Here is a 23,423-nt window from a genome sequence, read left to right as displayed (position 1 = left end):
CTGGCTTGTGCAGCTGTGGCAAGCTGAGCAGGCCCTAGCCAACTGGGGAAGACTAGCCTCAGAGGGAGGCAATGGTAAATCCCCTCTGAATACCGCTTACCACAAAAGCCCTATTCATAGAGTCACCATAAGTCGGGATCGACTTGAGGGCAGCCCATTTCCATTTTCAAACAGGTACAACCCTGATGGTAAAAAATAATTTATAAGATGAAAATCATAAGGTGAGTTATATGAGGTTTCTGACATTAAAGCCGGGTCCTGGATCTGCAGAGGCTGAACACTACTGCCCTAAAACTTTGCTGTGCTGATGTCAGCAAGATGTGGAAGAAGTTTTTCTTACTGACATATATTTGCACCTAAGTAGTTATGGTTAGAGGGGGACAAAACATTTCAGGAAAGATTGCCAAAAATGAGGCTTCTAAATTTTGAGGTGGAATTTGCCTCAAACTGATTTCTAACTCTATCAAATTAAAGTTTGTGGTGATTATAAAATAAAGATTTTTGCATGATGTATCATTCTCTTTATGAGTAGCCTGGAGGACAAAAATTCTATAGGAATTTCTTTTTAGCTTTCTCAAGTTACTTAAATATCATGATATGTAATAACGAAATTATCTTGAATTAAATATAAAAGGGATTTTCAACAACTATAACATGAGACAATTATAACATAACTTAAAACTTTTATTGCCTACTTCTAAGTTTAAATAAAGTTCATTGTTCTTCTAAGGAAGATGTTTGAGTCATTGTTGGGTATTTTATGAGGGTAAACTTAGACATCCCAGTTCTTGCCAGGGTGATTTTCACATCTGTGTGCTGATCACTATTCTAGATCAATGTTAATGAAGCAAAAACCTGCACCGTGTGCACAACTGACTGTATGATCAGCACCCTTGATTTAATGCTGCTCCCCATAGGGAAGTGCCGAATACAGACATTGTATTATTCCCCTTTCCCTTTTCCCAGCAGGCAATCAGAACTGTTACAGATTACAGTGCCAGTTATGAGCTATGTAGGGAGAAGGGGGAAATATTTCCTCATCCACAGAGATCTCTCAATCAGAGCCAAACATCCATAACTTTGCTAGCACAGAAAGATAAAGGGAAAACCAATAATTGGTCTAAAGGAAGCTTGAAAAGCCATTGAGATTGTGCTTCTTCCGAACCTGGAGCCATCTATCCAAATCCTGACAGTCAGTGAAAATTGACATTAAGGAATGAAAGGATTCTTGACATCATTTCCCAAAAGTTCCGTAATGGCTATGATGGATGTCCTGAGTATTAGATCCATAGCTATTGATAGCCCTACATTCCAGGAATTTACCTACTCCCTTTCAAAACTGAACTGGATGTTGAAGGAAAAGAGTTGTTAGCTGTTGGGGGTGAAATAACATTTTGGTAATTCAAATTGTTCCCTGCATGCATGTGTCAATTTCTGTGTGCTCATGTTTGTGCCTCCCTGTGCTTACATGCACATGAGTATCCATGCGCTCCAGGTAGATTTTTGAAAGAAAGACTTTGCAAGAAAATGCTAGTCAGTCTGATCCCGTGACTTTATTCAGTGTCCAGTGCTGCTTTGTTTACTAACAACATCACTACTTTCATCTTTTCAGAGGACATAATAAAGCCATTAAAATTGTTATTGGCACAGAGCATGCGGCTTGATTAAATCTTGGCAGACAGTGCTACCAAACTCTGTTCCTTTTTCTCCTCCCTCCCCCTCCCCACCAGAGTGATATTAAATCACTAAAGCCACAAGAAGAAACTCAAATTACTTAAGTAAGACGGTACTTTCCATTTCAGCTTACCCCAGGCAAATTAAACAGGCCCCCTTGAAACGGTGACAAGAAGAGTTATAGGAGCTTAAGAGCACCAGACACCAATTACATTTTGAGAACTAAATGCCATAATTAACAAGACATACACTTTAATCTAAAGCAACTCAAATATGTGGCTGGATAAAGAAAAAAGGTATAGATAAACTCTGTAATTATAATAAATCACTGCACAGGGGAAATGTATACCTTTGAGGGATATTCCTTTATTCTGCAATTAACTTTCAGATGTCTCACTAAGAATGCTTCCTTCTGCCATCTGTATATGCCACACAGTCCCCTCTGCTTCTCTTTTACACTCTCACCACCCATTCCAACCTAAGAAGGACACCCATTTTGGGACTCAGATCACATCCACCCCATACATTTAAAGCACATGTCTTCCCCCCAAAGAATCCTGGGGACTGTAGTTTGTTAAGGGTGCTGGTTGTGTGAGGGGTAAACTAAAGTTCCCAATATTCTTTGGGAGAAGTCATGTGCTTTAAATGTGGTTTGAATGTATGATGTGGATGAACCCCTGTTAAAGACATTTAGGGGCTCATTTATCATGCCAGTTTGTTAGCAGGATTGAGCTTGGGTGGAAAATTTCACTAGAGAAGTATTAAGCTAATGAATAAGTTCTGCTAATGAGACCATCAATAGTAACAGGGTTAATTTTTTCCCCAGAGGAGCATTAGTCTGTCACAGCAAAAACAACAAAGACTCTTATGTAATACATTTATTATGGGAAAAAATGTTGGTGTTGTTAATAATAATAATAATAATTTATATCCCACCCTTCCTCCCAGAATGGCAGCAAACAAAAACACTAAAACCACTCTAAAACAACTTACATTACTTGAGTTAAAACTAATTCACAAGGTCATAAAAGGAGCATAAAGTATGAGTTGACGAAGGGTCCATTCACACAAGCATAAGCAATGTGAAATTCCTCTGAATGGCAGTTTCCTGCATGTGCAGGAGTTTCAGGTGGTCCGTGGTTGTGTGAACTGGCCTTGAACACAGGGTGAATTTGGTTACATACCAAAGTGGTCATCGATTGCTGTTCTGCATGCCCAGTTTCATTTTTCATCAAAGGCCAGAAGATGTCCTCCCAAGTGGTGGTACTCAAAGGTGCACATCAGTTCTGCCCTAAGTTCCACCTCCAGGACTTTTTACTTTTACCTTACTGCTCAGGGCCAGATACAGATTTGAGGGGGCTCTTGGCAAGGTATCCTCTAGTAAGTTTCCAGCTATTAGCTTTCCTGGTGGCAGCGGTGGAGGGATACAGGCTATTGTAAATTTCTAGAATATGGCTCTGTGGTATTATGGGGAATTTAAAATGGCTACTCATAGACTCAAGGCAGGCATCAGTGCCAGTGAGCCTGCCAGGGCACTGGGTCCCCAGCAGGATGCTGACACCAACTGTACACTTCCCTAGCTCCACAAGCATGAGCATCCCTGTCAGCTTTTCACTGAGACAGCAGCATCAGTGGAGGTGCAGGTAATTGCCAGGCCATAAGTCCTCAGCTGGCAGCTTGGCTATAAATCTGCCAGGCTAGCAAGGAGGAAGCAAGATAAGGGCAGGGCCGTTCCAAGCTTATGTGCCAAGCCAGAAATCCAGAAGAGATGTCAGTGAAGGTCTGGGTCCAGTTTGCCAAGAGATCAGTCCAAGTCAAGGTTCAGACACACAGTGGTCACGCCTGATGTTGTAGTCGGCAACATGCTGAAGCCAGGGTCTGTCTCTGCAGATAGGTGGGAACAATCACCCCTCTGGCTTCTGCAAACATGCCGGCCTTAAACAGACAGGTCGGCCCCTCTGCTGCCTGACTTTCTGTCGTCTTAGCTCTGCAGGTGGGAGGGGAGCCTCCTGGTCACTGTATGATTCTGGCTGAAGAGCTTCAGCTGTGTCTTGGACGCTCTCCAGCTGAGGGGGAGTAGGAGCTGCATTCTCAGGAGTTTCCTCTGTTTCCCCTTCTGGGTCTGTGGCTGTTACTCCTGAGTTGTCCTCATCTGGCAAGTCCTCTGAAGGGGCCATGACAATCCCTTTTTACCATATACTGGGCTAAGCCATATAGATAAGAACTGATTGCCAGACTGCTTGCAAAGTGTAGCTGCAAACTGAGGGAGCCTAGGGATGAAATCCTCTAAACAGTTTAGATTTTCTGATCCAGAACTGGGGGAGATTTCTTCATCATTCTGTTCTCTGCTGTTGCTTCTTCTGAGTTCTGCTGAGCGGAGTGTCAGAGTGAGGGCCAAACTACACATGATGCTAATTATGTCACTGCTGATCATTTCAGAGGGTTTTGTTGTTGTTTATTTAATAATAAGCATGGTGGTGGATTTTTATTGGGACTGTAGTGTGCAGAGAGGGAAGGTTTTACTCTTCCCTCTCCAGCCATGATGTCTGCAGAAATTGTCTCCCCCATGCAATTAGTAAAGGGGGGGGGAGTCTGATCTGATTAGCAGTGACACATTTTGTGTCAAGTGTGGTTAGGTCCTGAGTGAGTTTGGCTGGTTGATTACCCTGCAGGAAGGATTGATGAGTCTGTCAATTTCAGTTTCTGTCAGTTTCACATTTTTCCAACCTTAAATTCATTTCTCCATGTTTCCTCATCAGTTTGCAATTTTTTAAAGGCAAGTTCTCATGAAAGTTGCCACCATTATAATAAGAATTTCTTCAAATATACAAATCTTTGTATGCAATTTTTCCTAATATACACATTTTTGTAAAGCAATTTTCTCTTATATACTGTATTTTATATGCTATTTCCACTTGACTTTCATTAATATATGCCATTTTATGTTCATTTTGTATACATTTTACTCTAGTATGTGCATTGTTGTACACATTACATGGCTGGAGAACTACATTGCAAAATTTAGTGAAGGGCAAATTTTGCATATTCTTTCAGAAAGTGCAAATTAGGTAAGTTCTCCTATAGCCATGAACTGAATTCAATTTCTCCTTCATTCCTACCCTATAGTATATCCCATAGGGGTGTGCACATTTTCCAAGTGGGAGGAAGCAAGCCAAGTCATGCCCATGTTAAGGACTCCAGGCTTGCTGAAGAGAAGGTGGGGAGTCACTGAAAGCTGCTTTCCTCCTTTTCTTTCCAAAAGAAAGAAAATATTGATAATTTGAAATAAAATATTGATAAAGGAAAAGAAAGCTGTTTTGCCACCACCTCCTCCTCTGTGACTGAGGCTGGTCAGTTTTCATGTTAGTATGCAGAGACTGGCTATTTTCTTTATAGAAAGGAAAGGAAGAAAGCAGCTTTCAGTGCCCCTCCACTTCCTCCTTGGCAAGCCTAGAGTCCTTAACATGGGTAAGACTTGGCTTCCTTCCTCCTGCTTGGAGCTTGGATTACTCAAGTGGAGGGGGGTGGTAGAGAAAGAGAGAAGCCTGTACTGCTGTGCTGTGCTGTGAGTAAAATCAATAAAAGAACAATATATTTGAGGGAATATTTGAGGGGGGGGGGAATCTGGTGTCAGGGGAAAGCCACTGAAGTTCAGAACAAATAGGACCACTCCGCAAATATGGAGAACATGTGGACAATTGAAAAATCTGTTGCTAAATTGGAATTCACCTAACTTCTTGTCCATTCATACCATACATGATTACTGAAAAGAGACTAAAACCTGGGAGATCCCCATCTAAACCCAGCATGCTTCATATGCTTTGGGTTATATATAGTGAGTGGGGAGTGGGTTTCCCCTATATGGCTGAGATAAGGCACAAATCAACCCAAAATGTGGTACCTTCATTTCATGCTGTGACATATTCAATAAACCATTTTGCAAACACAGGCAAGAATGAAAGCAGGTACTGCATGAATCTGTGGCTATTCTAGATTTGGGCAGAATGATTGCATCGACCTACTCAGTCTCCATGTTGTATTTCTGTCTGCTGCTGTATACATACTGCACCACCAGTTCTGGAACCAATTTTGGCTGCAAAAAGGATGCATTAACTGCATGCACACTCCTTTAAATGGCTGCTCATGCCTTTTAAAATGAGCAGACAAAAACATAGGGAAGGGTAGTTCAAACAACAGCTATTAGCCATGATAGCTAAATGGAACCTCCATGTTCAGAGCCAATATTCCTGAATACTAGATGTTGGGGGGGGAAGAATGCAGAGGGGGCTGTTCTCTGTATGCCCTGAAACCTTTGGCATGACTCCTTAATTTACATATCCTACTGTAACTTGAGGCCAACCTAAACCTAATGTTTGTTATGTAGTTTGCTCTTAGGTGGGTAGATTTTTTTTAAAAAAAATAGCCAGCATGAGGAGCTGAATTGGACTATGGGGTGGGGTGGGGAAGCTTTAGATCTTTGCCCCCGCCAGGGTCTCAAATTAGCAGTAGCTCTCTGAGTGCTTGCTATTCCCAATGGGTACTTTCATCGCATTGCAGATAGCAGGTACAGAGTATGGGTATGTGATTCTGATTGGGAGAGACCATGATGGGAACAAAGCCCCTTCCTACCATGCCATGATCCCAATCCAGCTCCCTGTCACCTCCCACAAGCAGGCTATTTATTTTTAAAACAATTAACTACTGTGCAAGGGCAATCTATGTGACAAACATCACAAGTAAGCCTCAATATGTGTTACTAAAATAATTTCACATTCTTTCTTTGTTTACTACTGCCTCCATTTCCCTCCATTCCTTTTTCTCTAATGTCTCTCCTGTGTTGATTTTAGACTGTAGCCTCCTCAGGGCAGAGACATGGTCTCAAATAATTCATAAAGCACCAGGTGTATGGATGGCTCTCTATAAATATGTCATCATCCTCAGTAGCTTTCCAGAAGCATTGGCCGGCCACTATTGTACCCAGAATGCCTGACAAGATGGACCTTTGGTCTAATCTAGTATAGATGGACTTTGGGGCTAATCTTATGTTCTGTTTTGACATACACAGTAGATGTTTGGAAAGTTATGTTGAATCCCTAACTCCTGCAGACAAAGATAACTGGGGCAGCGGTGGGGGTGGGTGGGTTGGAGAGTTTTAACTTTCAAATAGGGGACACTACACGATTCTCTTTTAATTTTTTTTAAAATGAACCAGAATCAGACAAGCATGAAGAGGAACGGAGACCAGACCGTTAACTGTGAAGCTTTGTGGATATAGAATGAAAGTGTCAAGGTTAAAGTATTCCACTAATCCCAGGGTCAGGAAAGAAAGCTGCTGCTAATAAAGTCCTTCTGTGCCATTTTATTCACTCTACTAAAAGAAGGAGGGCAGCCAGGAGACCAATTACAAATCACTCGTCTGATGCCTTTAATCCCCTTATTTCCATTTCTCATCAGAATGAAAGATTCCCCCCTTTCTCACTCACACAAACACAACATTCCATAATTTGTGTACAGTGTTGCATGTGTTGTGTTTGGCTGCAGGAAAAGTTTAACATACACAACCAATAGTGTAGTGGCAAATTCAGAAGTGCAGGGTCCCTGCGAGATAGTCACAGCCATGTCCCCTTTTAAAATTATAGAATAATTTGGCCAGGCTTGAAAACTGCTTTCTGCTTCTCTATCATTGCGACCATTTGTCCTTTCTCAAGAGATATTGCTTGAATTACTGAATTCAGTGTTTACATGTTTATTTCCTGCTGTTACCAAACTGCTTGAAGATGTTTGCGGTTTACAGCAATTAAAAACATTAAAAACAAATATACAAATTTTAAAACACAAAAATCAATTAAAAACACAATTAAAAATTAATTTTTAAAAAAAATTAGTTAACACTAATAGGGATTCTTCTCAGTGGCTAACACACTCCCCTTTCATGCTTATGGGCTCAAAGGATGCTGGAGACATAGGGACCCTGCTGGGACCTGGTTCCCAAAAAAGTGATGGATCTAAGACCCCCTGGATGACTACACGTCTGTGAACAACACTCCTGTGGTGTTCTATAGTCCTTTCCATTACTCTTCCTATCTGCTGCTTCCAGAAAATATACACCGGATGGATTTTCAAATAATCAGCAAATGTCTCCTGGCACTGCCCACCACATTGAACCAAACAGGGTAATTCACACAAAAAAAGGGGGGGGAATGAAGGCTCTGAGCAGTCTCAGTTGCAGGCTGTGCACCCTCCATTTAAAGCACATGATTTCCCCCAAGCAATACTGGGAATTGTAGTTGGTTAACAGTGCTGGGAACTATAACTCTGTGAGGGTTACAGTCCTCAGGAATTTTGGGGGGAAGTAATGTGCTTTAAATGCATGGAGTGCACACAGCTGTAATCTACCACAAACAGAGGTTCCACTTCAAAAATGCTGATATCTAGGTGGGGCACAGGGGCGGAGCCCTAATTTGGGCAAGGCATTTACAGGATCAGAGTACAGTGCAAAAGCATAAATAAAAATAAAAATCTGAAATATGTGTGTGCGTGTGTGTGTGAATTTGTGCTTGACCTTGCTTTTTGTACATGCCCAAAATATATTACTGTACCAGCCATTTCAGGACTGAGCCCTAGCACTGAAAATGTATCCCAAGGAGCAAAGGCTCTATACCATACAGACAGGCCTATCAGCAAATATCCTGTCACAATCCTGTTGAGATAAGAACCCAAAGGCCCATCTACTCCTACCTCATGCCTCTGGGAAGCCCACAAGCAGGACATAGTGAAGTATACATACTGAAGATCCAGATCAGTGGAGCAGAGGACATACAGAATGGTCTCAGAGCAAGACCCAGCCAAATGCTAAGATTTGTGTTTTGCTCTACACTAATTAATTGAAATAAAGGGCTTGCCATTCTACTTTACATTTTCTAGGCCCTACTTTACATTTCCTGGCTGAGATCTAGTAAGTGTGGTGTGCCTGAAAATGGAGTCATCAGGCTACACTATAACATCCCATTCTGTAACCCACCCTTGAAAATTCAAAGCAAGAGGGTGGGATATTTGAGCTGGATCTCAGAGTGGTATGTAGGACCAGCTTGGAAATATGATACCTGCACTCTTTCCAACCCAACCCTCCCAACTGCCACTGAAATGTCTTGCTTGTACCGTGGACTTTGTTAGACTTCCTATAACATCCATCACCTCCTGCAGTTCCAGCGCACTAGAAGCATGTACTGTACAACATTAACAACTGTAGAAGGGATAGTTCTTTCCATCTGTAGTTTTCCACATCCTCTCAAAATGTGCCACCCTGGGAAGCCACCTAGGATTGGCTCATGGCTACACCAGCCCTTGATGGAATATTTTCTCTGGAACTGGTGCAAATTTATCACACAGTCTTCCCCATGCACTCTGCACCCATCACCTGTCTGCTCTGAAAAAACAGTGTTAGAGCTTTCGTCAATGCAATTCCATTTCTAGATTCCTGGTTTGTTTTTAGAGACAGACATGACAGCATGATATGTACATATCTTGATGATACATAAATGCCTGAAAGATGTTGCTCCCTGTCCTTGCAGTCTAGTGTCTGTTTTTGTCTGCATTCTGGAAACCACAGCCCAACACCTTTACTCATGTATGTCTTGTGTCCTGTAAAATCTATCCATAGAAGCATTGGCTTCCACTGTCCGTGGGATCTCAGTGTATGATGATTACAGTGCTTGCTTCTCCTTGCTTCTGGTCAATTATCTTTCACACTCTGTTGGCTCCTTCTGCCTGCACAGAAAATGGTGGCAAGAACTAAGGAACTCTGGGACTTGTAGTTCTTGAGACACATGTCACATAAATTCTCTTCATTCATTGCCTCCACACATAAACTAAATAAAGGGGAGGGAGTGGGATTATACCTGCTCTTGACATCATCATATCCTCCTGGCCCTGCCCCCTCTGACATCTGAATGTTCAGTGGAGGAGCCTTTTCAGATATCCTGCCAAACACATGGATGCATCAGAGTGGGGAAAAGCCGCAGGTTGATGGGGCCTGCCCTCCTGACACTGGCATTGGCTGCGGTGTAGAGAGAGTGTTTTTGTCTCTCCCAGAGTTTGTATCACCTAGAGTCGAGAAGAGCCCGGTGAGGATCCTATTTCTTTATTTTTCCTCTGAGTAATTTCACACTGACTTAGTGGGGTCATCAACGGAACTGGAGAATCATTTTCCTGACGTTTGAAATTGGAGAACAATCACGGCTAGGAGAGCCTTCTCTCGCTTTACCTCTTTCCCGTTCCCCCCCCCCACCAGGACTAACGAAACTGCTGTGTGTGCTGCGTGTGCTGTGTGTGCACTAAGCCACGAACTGACAGTGAAGCTTTAGTGCTTCTTACGGGTTTAGTGCTTCTTACGGGTTTACGACATTTTATTGCTCAGCTATTTTATTACTCAGCTACTCAAAGATGGTCCTTACGAGAAAAATGCATAAAGACGAGGAAGACTTAAAGGAGAACGAACATAAGATTGAACTTACAGAGAAACCTTCACAGTTAACTGAGCAGACGTCTAAACAATACCCACATCCTAAGACTTTAAAACAACTTAATATTACCCAATTTTGCACTCGAAAACCTACTACATCAGAATCTCTACATGCCTCACCTTTACAATACACCACCCCAAAGTTAAAAGGCTTAAAGGATCCATTATCTCCAACCAACCCTGAGCGAATACGATCGAAATACCAACCAAAGTCTCTCACTCATGAGATCCTGGATTGGCCTCTGGGCTCTAAGGTGTTGCACCAGCTGAAGAGTTCCCCGTCACCAACCGCTTTGAACTTAGCGACCGAATTGGCTCAAGCTGAGGCGCTCTTGCTCAGAAAAACAGAATCAGTATCTACCAACTATGTTACTTTAAAGGAGATGCTTCCAGCTGAAACGACAATGGAAGCATCTCTTGAAGACTTAAATTCTTTTACTGCTCCAACTTTTCCTGATATGCCTCCCACTGTCCCCGAAATCTCTTTTTTATTTCTACAATTATCTTTACTTTCAGATCAAATAGGGGCTATAAAGAACTTTATTTCGGAGACAAGTAATCTATTACGAACTTTAACTAAGGAATTTCTGAAATACCCCCCTCTGGCTGACTCTGATACTACTGCTACAAAATCTTCTTTCGGAGCTACTTCGACTACCTTAAAGGAACAACTGCCCCAGAAGCAAATTGTAAAGAAAAAACATTCTAAGAATGTGCAAAAGGTAGTTAAACCAAAAAATATAAAAAACACGAAGCTCCCGAGATATAAAAAAATGAACTTTCATCGACTCTTCAAATTATTAGATGAATTACTTACTTTAGAATGAGCCAGAGGAAATTCAACCAGAGGAAACTCAAATCGAACCTGTTCAACTCAAGAAAAAAAAAACAGATGTACTGACATCTCAGGTTTCTGACCAGCAGACCGTCTTTATGTCTCCAACCTCCGATTCTGAGGTTTCTTTGCCATTAGATTGTCCACCAGCTTGTTCTTTTGTTAGTAAAAAGTCAGAGGTCCATACAAATTGGAAATTACAACTTAGTACCAATACTTTAATTCTATCGCAAGTACCTTATCACCATTCAACATATCATCATGACAGTCACAAATTTTTCAACATCAAGAGACATATTCAACATCTTTTGCAGACTCTAAACTTAAACTGGTTTAGGTTCAGTGATTTAACAAAGGCTGAAATGCTGTCAAACACAGGATGTGGCATGTCAGTTCTTCTTACTTTCAAAACTAGTGATGTAGTAACCACACTTCTAAAGAATAAACACCGTTTTAGTGATCTAGGCATAGGGCTTCATAGACATTTCATCAACACAACCGGTCCTTACTCCTTAATCCCAGAGTACACAGCTCTTAATCGGAATCTTATTCAGTCAACCCTATCCTTGGCTAAACCTAACCTTTTGACCATTGTCCATGAACATACTTCCTCAAGCTCAGACACTCAGACTACTTATTTAACACCTCAATTACAACATGCTGCTGCTGGAAAAACTCTTGTACAGAACAAGCAACCCTCTGCTCACTTGGAGCCAGATGCTAATGATAAATGACATACTATTATGCCACAACCACCCCCCATGATTGTGGAAAAGGCATGTTTGGAACATTCTCATCTTATACATCCAACTACTAGATTAGCATCATCCCAAGAACACCTTCCATGTTGAATTACCGAGCAGCAGTGTTCCATAACCGATAGTAATAGAATGATCAAACCCATACTAACAGTATTAGGAAAAGGGAGATATAGCAAGTTAACTAGTTGCAGTCATAAGAACATAAGAACATAAGAAGAGCCTGCTGGATCAGGCCAGTGGCCCATCTAGTCCAGCATCCTGTTCTCACAGTGGCCAACCAGGTGCCTGGGGGAAGCCCGCAAGCAGGACCCGAGTGCAAGAACACTCTCCCCTCCTGAGGCTTCCGACAACTGGTTTTCAGAAGCATGCTGCCTCTGACTAGGGTGGCAGAGCACAGCCATCATGGCTAGTAGCCATTGATAGCCCTGTCCTCCATGAATTTGTCTAATCTTCTTTTAAAGCCGTCCAAGCTGGTGGCCATTACTGCATCTTGTGGGAGCAAATTCCATAGTTTAACTATCGTAAGAGCTTTCATCCATCTTATGACATTATAACACCTATCCGTATTCCTCGAAGCATAGATCAACCCGCCCCGGAAAAACAAATATCCACCGATCATTCAGTTTTATTCTTTAATGCAAGATCAGTGAATAACAAAACGGCAATCATTTATGATCTGATTAAAGATGAACAGGCTGATTTTGCATGCATAACTGAAACATGGCTGGAAGAACCAGGGGGAGTGAATCTTAACAGTCTCTGCCCCCCAGGTTATTCAGCTTTCCATCAACCCAGACTTGTTAATCGAGGAGGGGGTGTAGCAATTATTTATCATGAATCACTTCCTTTTTCTAGACTATCATGTCAACAGTACTCTAGCTTTGAATCCCTGTGCCTTAAGCTTAATTCACAAGACCCTATTGTTATTTTGTTAATTTACTGCCCCCCCAATGTTTTAAATCAATCCTTATCAGAGCTATTTGACCTAATCTCAGGATTATGGCTAGAATCCCAAAAACTGTTAGTATTAGGAGATTTTAATATTCACGCGGAATCCCCCTCTATTAAGTTGGTACAAGAGTTCTTGACCATGATGTCCACCTTAGGACTTCAACAATTAGTAGGTGTTCCAACTCATATGGCAGGCCACACTCTCGACCTTATTTTTCAATCAGATCCAGATGCTAACAATTTTCAAATTGATAATGTGGCTACTTCGCCATTATTATGGTCAGATCATTATTTGATCCAATTCAAATTATTAATTCCGTCCTTCTCTACTGAGACTAATATTTCCTCTAGATTATATCGTCCAAAAAGATTACTAGACCCAGATATATTCGCATCTAGGCTACAAGAGTATGCTGACCCCCATATGGGAGAGTCAATCGAAATTTTGACCAACTCTTGGAATAATAGGATGACCGAAATAGTGGATGAAATGGCCCCTCTCCGCCCACTGAAAATGGTGAGATCGAAATTAGCTCCATGGTTCTCAAAAGACCTATTAAAAATGAAACGTTCCTACCGGCGTCTAGAACGGCGCTGGAAAAAGTCAACTAGCTCATTTGATAAGATTCAAGCCAACAAATGTGCAAAAACCTATGACTCGATGAGAATGGCAGCCCGAAAATCTTTTTATTCGACCTCTATTGCCTCATCGAGTAATCATCCAAAAGAACTGTTCCGGATAGTGAATAATCTCCTTCAAACACCACAAACAAACTCTCATTTAATCTGCTCTCAAGCCCGCTGCCAAGAATTTGCCTCATTTTTTGAAGCTAAGGTGGATCAGATTCGTTTTAATATAGATCATACTGAAATGGCAGAGGAAAAGAACATCAGATCAGAAAATGACTACCCTGCGCTTTTTGCCACCTTTCAATTAATTTTTCCAGATGACATTCCTCGATTTCTAAATGGAATGAATCCAACAACCTGTTTACTTGATCCATGTCCTTCCTGGTTGATAAAAACATCAAATTTGAAATTAGCAAGCTGGATCAGTACAATCGTAAATTCTTCTCTTCAACAAGGCCACTTACCGGAATGCCTAAAAGAAGCAATGGTTACACCTTTATTAAAAAACCCCTCTCTCGACCCTAAAATATTAAATAATTATCGACTGGTATCTAATCTACCTTTTCTGAGTAAAATCATTGAGAGAGTGGTAGCCTCACAGCTTCAAAAGTTTATAGACACCTCCGACTGTTATGACCTCTTCCAATCTGGTTTCAGACCGAATCATGGGACTGAAACGGCTCTAGTCGCATTAGTCGATGATCTTCGACTAGAACATGACAAAGGCAATCTGTCCCTTCTAGTTTTATTGGATTTATCTGCCGCATTCGACACAATTGATCACAGCATTCTGTTAGACCGTCTCTTTAAAATGGGTCTCAGGGGTACAGTACTAAAATGGCTTCGCTCCTTTTTGGAAAAAAGGCTTCAGAGAGTTGCCCTCGGGGATCATTGCTCTAAACCCTGGCCATTAAAATATGGCGTTCCACAGGGCTCTGTTTTATCCCCGATGTTATTTAATATTTATGTAAGCCCTTTAGGAAAAATCATTCGAAAATTTGGGATTCATTATCACCAATATGCCGATGATACACAACTGTATTGTTCCTTTCCACCGAACACTGTAGAGACTGTCAACTGCCTTAATCAATGTCTCCTAGCAGTGCAAAGTTGGATGAATAAAAACAAACTGAAACTAAACCCAGAAAAAACAGAGGTCATTCTCATTGGCAAAAATCTCCCCCAAGGAACTAGACATCTGCCTTCACTTGACGGAGTTTTTCTCCCTTTAAAATCTCAAGTCCGTAGTTTAGGTATAATCTTGGACTCAGCCCTAACCTTTGAACCCCAGATTGCAGCCGTGTCTAGAGCCACATTTGCAAAACTAAAACTGGTCCGTCAACTCCGCCCATTTTTAGGAACATCAGAATTAATGAAAGTAACTCAGGCCTTAGTAACCTATCGACTGGACTATTGTAATTCTTTATATGTTGGCCTTTCTGCTAGAGCACTTCGACCGCTCAAGCAGGTACAAAGAGCGGCCGTGAGGATGATCACTAAAACTGGTCCTCGGGTTCATACTTCACCTCTTCTTTACCATCTTCACTGGCTCCCTATTAGCTCCAGACATCAGTTTAAGATTCTGGTTCTAACGTTTAAGGCTCTTCACGGACTGGCGCCGGTATATTTGACAAACCGTCTCGTTGAATTCAAAACCTATCGACCTATGAGATCGATTTCTGAAAGTACTCTTATTATTCCCTCAACTTTCATGATCCGCCAAATGAACACCAGGAGGAAGGCCTTCTCAGTCATAGCCCCTACTCTTTGGAATAATTTACCATCTGAGATACGACGTTCCTCGTCTCTCATTGAATTCCGTCGACGGATTAAAACATACCTGTTTCAACTAGCTTTTAATGTTTGAAGTGAGATTGTTGTCGAACTTTTTAGTATTAATTTACTTATTTGTTTTTAGGTATTCTATTATGCTGTTTTTGTATTATCTCTGTTTTTTAATGTTCACCTCTCTGAATTCTGAGTTTTGGAACTAGAGCGGTATATAAATTTTTGAAATAAATAAATAAAATAAAATTGTTGCAGTTTACCTGGGTGGTGCAGGGCAAAGCAGCAATGCCAGCAGGGCTCGCATCAAGGATTGGCATAGTTGGGCATTAGCCAATGGCCCACACCCAAGGAGGAGGGCCACTGACAAGTGGCCCCTGGATTTGCTCCAGTGAGCAGGTAAACTCACTGAGGGAGGAGAGTGTCTTGTCCAAGGGCCCTCCAAAACCTGGAACCAATGCTGGATGCCACTCTGGCCACTACCGGAGAGCAGAAGTGGTTCTGTGTCCCTTCCACATATTTAATCTACACATGGAGGGAATGAGTGAAAAGGACTCTCGAGAAATCATCTCTCAAGCTACAATTCCTAGAATTATCTTTCTTTTCTTCTAGAGGCCAGGAGCTCACTGCCCAGAAAGCTCTTGATTCTTTGCTAACACTGCATCAATCTAACAAGTTCTGGACACTCCGTATAAACACATAGATAAAGGGAAATAAGTTAGTAGAATCATTGCCAAGCATGTTCTACAATTTAGCTTCAGTTTTCCCCTCCTGGTAATGGACTTGCAACCCTGGCAGCACCCCTACACACCCTACATTCTTGGCCCCCAGTAAAATGTACCCATTTCTCACACCCCCATGTTTGGGCCCTGTACAGCGTCCTGCCTTCTGAACTTTCGATAACTCACACAAATGCTTTTTACTGGTTGATCCTTTATTTACAAAATTTGTGCCCAACCTCATTGAGATGTATAGGCTCTATTTCAGATCCTCTGAAATGGCAAATTTATTTACCTGGATAGCCATTTAAAGTGATGGGAGCTGCACTTTAGTGACTCAGAAGAGAGCTGGTTCTCCCAGCTTCTGCAAATTTGAACATTTAAGTAAATTTATTTATTTATTTATTTATTTTATTTTATTTATAGACCGCCCATAGCGAATAGCTCTCTGGGCAGTGGACAGCAGAGTTAAAATACAAAGTTACAATAAAATATACAAAATCACAACAAAGTAGAATAAAAACATTAAATATAAAACATAAACGTTAAAATGCCTGGGAGTATAACCAGGTCTTAACCTGGCGCCTAAAAGAAAGTACCGTAGGCACCAGGCGTATCTCCTCAGGTAAGCTGTTCCATAGTTCGGGGGCCACCACAGAAAAGACAAAATGCAACAACATTTTCCAAAGGAAGGTCTTCCAGGAAAAGCAGACCCCAACACTAGGCTTGGAAATCAAGCCAGTTGCCTGGAGTTAGAACAATTTAATGGGTTATTGTTGTGTGGGTTGTTTTTTGTTTAGATAGAGGGATGATTCTAGGCTTGTACCCTCAACAGTGCAGGAACGGCTGCTGATCATAGGCAAGGCAGTCATAAAATGCATAAGTGCAAAATCTTTATAAGCCTCTGTGATGTTCCTATATTAATGTATATATGGTAAGTGTTGGTTGTTTAGAAGATACATGGTAAGTGGAGTGAAAGAGGAGGGGGAGTGAATGGGCAGTAGAATGCGAGATGATTGGCTGAGTGTTTAAAATGGCTGAACGTATAAAAGGAAGAGTGAGAGTGGAATCTGGGGGGAGAAGAGAAAGAGTGGGTTGTTTGGTGGGTTTGAGAGAGTGGTTTACCAGGAGACAGTGGAGAAGGAGGGGGGTGGAGTTCGGATTAGTATTGAGTAAAACCATATGCTTATGTGCCTTAAGAAGAAATCTTGTTAATCTTGTTAGCTTTGTTATCTTTAATAAATACTTAATTTGGTTTACCAAAGGCCTGATCCTTGGCTGGGGTTTCACAGACCAGAAAGGAGGGTAAGGTAATGACCAAGGCTGAAGGGGAACTGTAACAAATGGTGGCAGCGGTGAAGAGAATAACAATACCAGTATTCAGAGTCTCTGGGAATACTAGTATTGGGACGTGACTGGTGGTTGCCTAGCAGGGGGATCTGTTGAGATCTGTGCTAGAGCGGGGAGAGAAAAAATAAAATAAAGGACAGTCCGGACTGGTGGAGTCCCTGGTGGTGCCTAGAGACAGGCAGTAACCATGAGCAGGTAGGAACCTGACAGGGAGAGCCAGGGAAGGGCGTCACAAGTGGTGACAGTAGCGGTGGGATACGAACCAAAGAGAGTCCCAAAGACACGTGGTGACAAAGGAACCTACGTCACAGGTGGTGTCAGTAGCGGTGGGATACGAACAACAGAGAATCCAGATACAAATACTAGAGAATCCAGAACAGTGGTGTGGCAAACAGAAATAACAAAACAAGATTTCTTGTGAGAGTGACTGGCAAAGAGTGTGTGGCAAAGAGTGAGTGAACTCAAACACCATGGCTGAATACATAAAAATGAAAAGAGAGGAGCTGGTGGAGAAGTGCATAACATTCAATTTACCTCACGAGGGTAAAGGGGTAGATGAATTGAGGGTAGCACTTATAGGATTTGCAACTGCCCAGCAAAAACAACCTGTCAGGGAAGAGACCCCAGAAGGATACTTAAGCAATCCCGCTTATATTGAGTATTTGAGAGAGAAGTTAAGATGGGAGGCTGAGGAAAAAGATAAACAGCGAGAGTTGGAAACTGAGAGAATGAGGATGGAAGCTGATGGGAAAGACAAGCAGAGGGAGTTGGCAACTGAGAGATTGAGGATGGAAACTGAGAAAATGAAAGTGGATGCGGAATTGCAGGCAGAATAATTAAAATTTGAAAGAGAGAAGTTTCATTCTGATGAGACAAGGAAGGACAGAGATGGAGCAAAAATAAAAATTACTCCAAAGGACTTTGCTGTCTATGAGCCTGGTCAAGATCCTCAAATTTACCTCAGCACCTTTGAAAAAGCAGCTCAGTTGTGGGGGCTACCTGAAGATAAATACATGCAGTATTTATCAAACCTGATTAAAGGGGAATTGGCTGAGGTATACCAATATTTCCCCTCAGACAGGCCCGTCACCTATGCTGAATTCAAAGAAGCAGTGTTTAAAAGATTCAGACTAGGACCTGATTATTTTAGAAAGCTTTTCAGAAACTGCCAGATACAGACAGGGAGGTCTTTCGTGGAGCTGGGGGCAAAACTGATGGACATATTTGGGAAATGGCTGACAAGTGCAAAAGCTCAGTCTGTGGAGGAGGTGAAAAACCTCATGATATTGGATCAATTATACCATCAGTTACCACCAGAAATAAGGCTCCTGGTCAAAGACCGTTCCCCTACATCGGTGCAGGAGGCCGCAGAGATGGCGGATCACTTTGCCTCCAACAGAACTGGCTGGGTGGGGAAAACATCAAGAGATTTTAAACCCAGACCATATAATGCTGGCAGAAGGGATGTGGTACCACAGAGAGTGAGTCCTCCATTAAAATCTGAAGGGCACAGGACACCCCAGAGTGGATCTGTGTACCCTAAAAGTGAGGAGAAATTATGCTACAAATGTGGTAGACCGGGGCACCTACGTTTTCAATGTGAGGTTGCCAACCCCATTGGTAATCCTGCTCAGACAAGGGCAGTGAAAACAGAGCCCAAGGCTTTAGAAACAGCGAAAAAGGTTCAGTTCTGCCAGATAAACTGGACAGAAGTAACAGACCTTGATTCAAGTCTGAGAGAGGAAGTGAGTGTACAAGCAGCAAATTATTGGGCATTGCTTGATACTGGTGCCGCTCAGACATTACTGAGGCCAGATTTAATAAAATCTGAGGTAATATTACCTCAGGAAACTGTGACTATCCAAGGAGTGAGGGGTCAACCAGAAAGTTTGCCTGTGGCCCTGGTGGAAATGACTTGGAGAGGCCGAGAGGGCCGATATAAAGTAGGCATTAATGCCCAGCAACAAGAACCAGTAATACTGGGAAGAGATGTAATGGGAGCCCAAGGAATGATCTATGTAGTGACCAGACAGCAAATTGGCAGAGAAAAAGAAGCCATATTAAGGGGGGCTGAAACAAACAGGGTGGAATCTGTTAACCAGCCTCAGGTCACCATAGCAACCACTAGCAGGCCTGCTGAAGGAGACAAACTGTATCAAGTGGTCTCTGATAAGAAAGAAGCAGAGCAATTCAGGGAAGAGCTGCATAAAGATATAAGTTTGAAGCAGATAAAGGAACAAGCTCTGACCCAACAGATTCCTTTCACTGACAAACTGAGGAATCAAGTTGTGTGTGAGAATGGGATTTTATATAGACTGTGGATGCCCGCTGAGAGAAAGGATGAATGTGAACCAGTGAAGCAATTGATAGTACCTAGCAAATACAGAACCAGATTGCTAGAGGTAGCCCACGATGTCCCATGTGCAGGACATCTGGGAATAAAAAAGACCAAGAGGAGATTGGCGGCACACTATTATTGGCCAAACATCTCCAAAGATGTAAAACAACATTGTCTATCTTGTGGAATATGCCAAAAGGTGGGAAAAAGTGGAGTAAAGACCAAGGCACCCTTAAAGCCCCTTCCTATAATTGGTCAACCCTTTTATAGAGTGGGAATAGATTTGGTGGGCCCTTTTTCCAAACCCACAAGGCATGGCAAGAAATATCTAGTGGTGGTGGTGGATTTTGCCACCAGGTACCCAGACGCAGAAGCACTAAGATCTGTAGAAGCCCCTGTAGTGGCAGAGGCTTTATTAAAAATCTTTATGAGGCTGGGTTTCCCTCATGAAGTGCTGATGGATCAAGGCAGTGTATTCATGGGAGAAGTGATTCAATGTATGTGGAAATGTTGTGGTCTAAAACATCTAAAGACCACTACTTACCATCCCGCCACTAATGGGCTAACTGAGAGATTCAATGGAGTTTTGAAGGGCATGATCAGAAGCTATGTTCAAGATCACCCACAAGACTGGGATGAACGGTTGGGATGCTTCTTATTTGCATACAGAGAAGTCCCTCAGGAGTCAACAGGCTTCTCACCCTTTGAACTCATGTTCACTAGAAAAGTGAGGGGACCTTTGGAACTATTAAAAAATTCATGGGAAGGAACCCTGGGAGAGTACAAAACATCTGTAGTAGATTTTGTATTGGAATTCCGCAATAAATTAACATCAATGATGGAGGTGGTGGAAAAGAATTTGAGTCAAGCACAGGAGAAGCAACGTTACTGGTATGACAGAACAGCCAGGGAACGTGTGTATGATGTGGGAGATATGGTTATGGCGTTCATACCCAGGAAACATGACAAATTACAGGCTAACTGGGAAGGACCATATACCATCAGAGAAAGGCTTGACACAGTGACGTATGTAATCACCACAGACCAATTAAAGAAAAGCAAAGTGGTTCATGTAAATATGTTGAAGCCTTACCATACCAGGGATGTACAGGTGTTGCAAGTTACCTTATTCCCTGAGGGAAGTGGGCCTGAACTTCCAGATTTGGTACAGGAAAGCAAAGACAAAGGAGGGATAGATCAAGTGGAATGGTCAGAGGAGGTGAAGGAGGAAGTAAAAGAAGAGATTCTGAGAGATTTGAAAACCTATAGGAATCTCTTTAGCAACAAACCTGGCCAAACCAGTATAGTTATACATTCCATTGATACTGGAGATCATGCCCCAATCAGATCTGTTCCGTACCGTGTGAATGGGAAAGTTTTGAATGAGATCAAAAGGGAGGTGGAAGAGATGCTGGAATTAGGAGTGATCAGGGAATCCATCAGTCCCTGGGCCTCAAGTATTGTCCTGGTTCCGAAAAAAGATGGAACGACAAGGTTTTGCATTGATTATTGGCTAATCAATAAAATTACTGTCCCAGATGCGTATCCTATGCCTAGCGTAGACGCAATGTTAGAGTTATTGGGGGCAGCAACCATTATCTCTACACTAGATCTCTGTAAAGGATTTTGGCAAATGGAACTAGACGAGCAATCCAGAGCCAAAACTGCCTTCAGTACACCAGATGGGTTATATGAGTTTGTGACCTTACCCATGGGACTAAGGAACTCACCAAGTTCATTTCAGAGGCTAATCAATACTGTGTTGCGAGGCATGTCAGATTTTGCAGTGGCCTATATCGATGACGTGGCCATTTTTAGCAAGTCGGTGCCTGAGCATGTCCAACACCTGCCAACAGTATTGGAGGCCTTAAGAAAAGCAGGCCTCACAATAAAAACTAAGAAATGCCAGTTTGGACTAAAGGAAGGAATCTATTTAGGACATAAGGTGGGGAGTGGGAAAATCACCCCCTTATGGAGCAAGGTGGAGGCAATACAAGCGTGGCCGATCCCCTTAACCAAAAAACAAGTAAGGGCATTTCTGGGTGTGGCTGGTTTTTATAGGAAGTTTGTGAGAAATTTTGGGGAAATAGCAACCCCCTTGCATGAATTGACCAAGAAGAAGTGTTCTGAGCGTGTGGTATGGACGGATGAATGTCAGAAGTCTTTTGATCTACTGAAGCAAGCCTTGTGCCAAGGACCCATATTAATAGCACCAGACTATGAGAAAACATTCATCGTGGCTACAGATGCGTCGGACCTGGCGCTGGGAGTCGTCTTGCTACAGGAGAGAGAAGGCACCAGACATCCAGCGGCGTACCTGAGTCGCAAGCTGACGCCGAGGGAGAAAAACTATTCGTCGGTCCAGAAGGAGTGCCTAGCGGTCGTGTGGGGACTGAACAAGTTGCGCCCATACGTGTGGGGACGAAGATTCACAGTGACTACGGATCATCGGGCCTTGTTATGGTTGCAGACTATGAAAAACCATAACACTATGCTGCAGAGGTGGTCCTGGGCCCTACAGGACTATCAAGTGGACTTCCAGTTCATCAAAGGCAAGGACAATGTACTGGCTGATGGACTTTCCAGGCAAGTGGCTGGGACTGCAGTGACATGACCAGACGGAGGAACAAAAAAGACATTTTCCCCATAGAGACTTTTATTTGTTAACGCAACGTATTAATCCTGGAACAGGAATAATACTCTGCCGTTGTTTTAAGGGGGGGGAATGTGATGTTCCTATATTAATGTATATATGGTAAGTGTTGGCTGTTTAGAAGATACATGGTAAGTGGAGTGAAAGAGGAGGGGGAGTGAATGGGCAGTAGAATGCGAGATGATTGGCTGAGTGTTTAAAATGGCTGAACGTATAAAAGGAAGAGTGAGAGTGGAATCTGGGGGGAGAAGAGAAAGAGTGGGTTGTTTGGTGGGTTTGAGAGAGTGGTTTACCAGGAGACAGTGGAGAAGGAGGGGGGTGGAGTTCAGATTAGTATTGAGTAAAACCATATGCTTATGTGCCTTAAGAAGAAATCTTGTTAATCTTGTTAGCTTTGTTATCTTTAATAAATACTTAATTTGGTTTACCAAAGGCCTGATCCTTGGCTGGGGTTTCACAGACCAGAAGGGAGGGTAAGGTAATGACCAAGGCTGAAGGGGAACTGTAACAAATGGTGGCAGCGGTGAAGAGAATAACAATACCAGTATTCAGAGTCTCTGGGAATACTAGTATTAGGACGTGACTGGTGGTTGCCTAGCATGGGGATCTGTTGAGATCTGTGCTAGAGCGGGGAGAGAAACCATATAAAAGGACAGTCCGTACTGGTGGAGTCCCTGGTGGTGCCTAGAGACAGGCAGTAACCACGAGCAGGTAGGAACCTGACAGGGAGAGCCAGGGAAGGGCGTCACAGCCTCCCTGCAAACCTTCTCTTAATCATGTGATAAAGAATGATGCCACTAAACCCAGCTCTGTTCAAAGGAAAACTAGGTTTAATTAGTGCCAGGGCTTAGTCTTAGAATCTGCTTCTAATACATGGTTAAACCTTGGAACATATGAAGTAATAAAGTGAATGCCTTTAGCACGTGCAGAGTGTATTTCCCAGATTTCATGGTTTTGAAAATTCAGGCACTGTTGCCTACAGTCTGAAATTTTGTTACAAGACTGCACTTTGAACGCACACATGCTGAGTCGGCTACCACTATTCCTTTACGCAAGACCATCAGAGATAAGTCATTGTTCCCTTCCCATTGCAAGAAGCTCCTGCTGCTTGGTAATTCAGAAAACTGAGTACCTTCTTAATGGGACCAATTAGGAAATGAAGAACCTCAAAATGCCTATATTTGCTATGCTAGCTTCTAAAGAAAG

This window comes from Rhineura floridana, chromosome 9 (genome assembly GCF_030035675.1).
Source record: "Rhineura floridana isolate rRhiFlo1 chromosome 9, rRhiFlo1.hap2, whole genome shotgun sequence".
Classification (NCBI taxonomy): domain Eukaryota; kingdom Metazoa; phylum Chordata; class Lepidosauria; order Squamata; family Rhineuridae; genus Rhineura; species Rhineura floridana.
This window is presented reverse-complemented; position numbering follows the sequence as displayed.